Source organism: Osmia lignaria, unplaced genomic scaffold (genome assembly GCF_051020975.1).
Source record: "Osmia lignaria lignaria isolate PbOS001 unplaced genomic scaffold, iyOsmLign1 scaffold0005, whole genome shotgun sequence".
Taxonomy (NCBI): Eukaryota; Metazoa; Arthropoda; class Insecta; order Hymenoptera; family Megachilidae; genus Osmia; species Osmia lignaria.
Genome location: NW_027478162.1, coordinates 19,124,394 through 19,129,010, shown reverse-complemented (window position 1 = coordinate 19,129,010; position 4,617 = coordinate 19,124,394).

Below are 4,617 nucleotides of genomic sequence, written 5' to 3'. Positions count from 1 at the left end.
GTTCTTCTTCTGCACAGCTAAGCTGGAAGTGGCATTTGCGGCTCGCACTAGTGCAGAGTTATCTCAAAGAAAGGGGCCACGGTGTTTCTGTATCTCTATTATGTTGGTGCGGCTTCGGAACTTTTAAATATCTTGATATATCTCGAGAACTACGCATCTGATCAAAAAATATCGTAGAACATAAAAAGTAGGAAACTTAATTCTCTACAAATAAAGTCTCTTAACATTTTGCCATAGCTCGCTTCGTTTCCGAGATATTTGCAGGTTTATCTCAAGGGAAGGGGCCTAACGGACATATTTCGAGATATTTCTTCTTCTTGTTGTTCTTCTTCTGCACAGCTAAGCTGGAAGTGGCATTTACAGCTCGCAATAGTGCAGAGTTATCTCAAAGAAAGGGGCCACGGTGTTTCTGTATCTCTATTATGTTGGTGCGGCTTCGGAACTTTTAAATATCTCGATATATCTCGAGAACTACGCTTCTGATCAAAAAATATCATAGAACATAAATTGTAGGAAACATAATTCTCTACAAAAAAGGTCTCTCAGCATTTTGCCATAGCTCGCTTCGTTTCCGAGATATTTGCAGATTTATCTCAAGGGAAGGGGCCTGACGGACATATTTCGAGATATTTCTTCTTCTTGTTGTTCTTCTTCTGCACAGCTAAGCGGGAAGTGGCATTTGCAGCTCGCAATAGTGCAGAGTTATCTCAAAGAAAGGGGCCACGGTGTTTCTGTATCTCTATTATGTTGGTGCGGCTTCGGAACTTTTAAATATCTTGATATATCTCGAGAACTGCGCATCTGATCAAAAAATATCATAGAACATAAAAAGTAGGAAACTTAATTCTCTACAAAAAAGGTCTCTTAACATTTTGCCATAGCTCGCTTCGTTTCCGAGATATTTGCAGGTTTATCTCAAGGGAAGGGGCCTAACGGACATATTTCGAGATATTTCTTCTTCTTGTTGTCCTTCTTCTGCACAGCTAAACTGGAAGTGGCATTTCCAGCTCGCAATAGTGCAGAGTTATCTCAAAGAAAGGAGCCACGGTGTTTCTGTATCTCTATTATGTTGGTGCGGCTTCGGAACTTTTAAATATCTTGATATATCTCGAGAACTGCGCATCTGATCAAAAAATATCATAGAACATAAAAAGTAGGAAACTTAATTCTCTACAAAAAAGGTCTCTTAACATTTTGCCATAGCTTGCTTCGTTTCCGAGATATTTGCAGATTTATCTCAAGGGAAGGGGCCTATCGGACATATTTCGAGATATTTCTTCTTCTTGTTGTTCTTCTTCTGCACAGCTAAACTGGAAGTGGCATTTCCAGCTCGCAATAGTGCAGAGTTATCTCAAAGAAAGGGGCCACGGTGTTTCTGTATCTCTATTATGTTGGTGCGGCTTCGGAACTTTTAAATATCTTGATATATCTCGAGAACTACGCATCTGATCAAAAAATATCATAGAACATAAAAAGTAGGAAACTTAATTCTCTACAAATAAGGTCTCTGAACATTTTGCCATAGCTCGCTTCGTTTCCGAGATATTTGCAGATTTATCTCAAGGGAAGGGGCCTGACGGACATATTTCGAGATATTTCTTCTTCTTGTTGTTCTTCTTCTGCACAGCTAAGCTGGAAGTGGCATTTGCGGCCCGCACTAGTGCAGAGTTATCTCAAAGAAAGGGGCCACGGTGTTTCTGTATCTCTATTATGTTGGTGCGGCTTCGGAACTTTTAAATATCTTGATATATCTCGAGAACTGCGCATCTGATCAGAAAATATCATAGAACATAAAAAGTAGGAAACTTAATTCTCTACAAAAAAGGTCTCTTAACATTTTGCCATAGCTCGCTTCTTTTCCGAGATATTTGCAGATTTATCTCAAGGGAAGGGGCCTAACGGACATATTTCGAGATATTTCTTCTTCTTGTTGTTCTTCTTCTGCACAGGTAAACTGGAAGTGGCATTTCCAGCTCGCAATAGTGCAGAGTTATCTCAAAGAAAGGGGCCACGGTGTTTCTGTATCTCTATTATGTTGGTGCGGCTTCGGAACTTTTAAATATCTTGATATATCTCGAGAACTGCGCATCTGATCAAAAAATATCATAGAACATAAAAAGTAGGAAACTTAATTCTCTACAAAAAAGGTCTCTTAACATTTTGCCATAGCTCTCTTCGTTTCCGAGATATTTGCAGATTTATCTCAAGGGAAGGGGCCTGACGGACATATTTCGAGATATTTCTTCTTCTTGTTGTTCTTCTTCTGCACAGCTAAGCTGGAAGTGGCATTTGCAGCTCGCAATAGTGCAGAGTTATCTCAAAGAAAGGGGCCACGGTGTTTGTGTATCTCTATTATGTTGGTGCGGCTTCGGAACTTTTAAATATCTTGATATATCTCGAGAACTGCGCATCTGATCAAAAAATATCATAGAACATAAAAAGTAGGAAACTTAATTCTCTACAAAAAAGGTCTCTTAACATTTTGCCATAGCTCTCTTCGTTTCCGAGATATTTGCAGATTTATCTCAAGGGAAGGGGCCTGACGGACATATTTCGAGATATTTCTTCTTCTTGTTGTTCTTCTTCTGCACAGCTAAGCTGGAAGTGGCATTTGCAGCTCGCAATAGTGCAGAGTTATCTCAAAGAAAGGGGCCACGGTGTTTGTGTATCTCTATTATGTTGGTGCGGCTTCGGAACTTTTAAATATCTTGATATATCTCGAGAACTGCGCATCTGATCAAAAAATATCATAGAACATAAAAAGTAGGAAACTTAATTCTCTACAAAAAAGGTCTCTCAACATTTTGCCATAGCTCGCTTCGTTTCCGAGATATTTGCAGATTCAGCTCAAAGGAACTGGCCTGACGGACATATTTCGAGATATTTCTTCTTCTTGTTGTGCTTCTTCTGCACAGCTAAACTGGAAGTGGCATTTCCAGCTCGCAATAGTGCAGAGTTATCTCAAAGAAAGGGGCCACGGTGTTTCTGTATCTCTATTATGTTGGTGCGGCTTCGGAACTTTTAAATATCTTGATATATCTCGAGAACTACGCATCTGATCAAAAAATATCATAGAACATAAAAAGTAGGAAACTTAATTCTCTACAAATAAGGTCTCTGAACATTTTGCCATAGCTCGCTTCGTTTCCGAGATATTTGCAGATTTATCTCAAGGGAAGGGGCCTGACGGACATATTTCGAGATATTTCTTCTTCTTGTTGTTCTTCTTCTGCACAGCTAAGCTGGAAGTGGCATTTGCGGCTCGCACTAGTGCAGAGTTATCTCAAAGAAAGGGGCCACGGTGTTTCTGTATCTCTATTATGTTGGTGCGGCTTCGGAACTTTTAAATATCTTGATATATCTCGAGAACTACGCATCTGATCAAAAAATATCGTAGAACATAAAAAGTAGGAAACTTAATTCTCTACAAATAAAGTCTCTTAACATTTTGCCATAGCTCGCTTCGTTTCCGAGATATTTGCAGGTTTATCTCAAGGGAAGGGGCCTAACGGACATATTTCGAGATATTTCTTCTTCTTGTTGTTCTTCTTCTGCACAGCTAAGCTGGAAGTGGCATTTACAGCTCGCAATAGTGCAGAGTTATCTCAAAGAAAGGGGCCACGGTGTTTCTGTATCTCTATTATGTTGGTGCGGCTTCGGAACTTTTAAATATCTCGATATATCTCGAGAACTACGCTTCTGATCAAAAAATATCATAGAACATAAATTGTAGGAAACATAATTCTCTACAAAAAAGGTCTCTCAGCATTTTGCCATAGCTCGCTTCGTTTCCGAGATATTTGCAGATTTATCTCAAGGGAAGGGGCCTGACGGACATATTTCGAGATATTTCTTCTTCTTGTTGTTCTTCTTCTGCACAGCTAAGCGGGAAGTGGCATTTGCAGCTCGCAATAGTGCAGAGTTATCTCAAAGAAAGGGGCCACGGTGTTTCTGTATCTCTATTATGTTGGTGCGGCTTCGGAACTTTTAAATATCTTGATATATCTCGAGAACTGCGCATCTGATCAAAAAATATCATAGAACATAAAAAGTAGGAAACTTAATTCTCTACAAAAAAGGTCTCTTAACATTTTGCCATAGCTCGCTTCGTTTCCGAGATATTTGCAGGTTTATCTCAAGGGAAGGGGCCTAACGGACATATTTCGAGATATTTCTTCTTCTTGTTGTCCTTCTTCTGCACAGCTAAACTGGAAGTGGCATTTCCAGCTCGCAATAGTGCAGAGTTATCTCAAAGAAAGGAGCCACGGTGTTTCTGTATATCTATTATGTTGGTGCGGCTTCGGAACTTTTAAATATCTTGATATATCTCGAGAACTGCGCATCTGATCAAAAAATATCATAGAACATAAAAAGTAGAAAACTTAATTCTCTACAAAAAAGGTCTCTTAACATTTTGCCATAGCTCGCTTCGTTTCCGAGATATTTGCAGGTTTATCTCAAGGGAAGGGGCCTAACGGACATATTTCGAGATATTTCTTCTTCTTGTTGTCCTTCTTCTGCACAGCTAAACTGGAAGTGGCATTTCCAGCTCGCAATAGTGCAGAGTTATCTCAAAGAAAGGAGCCACGGTGTTTCTGTATCTCTATTATGTTGGTG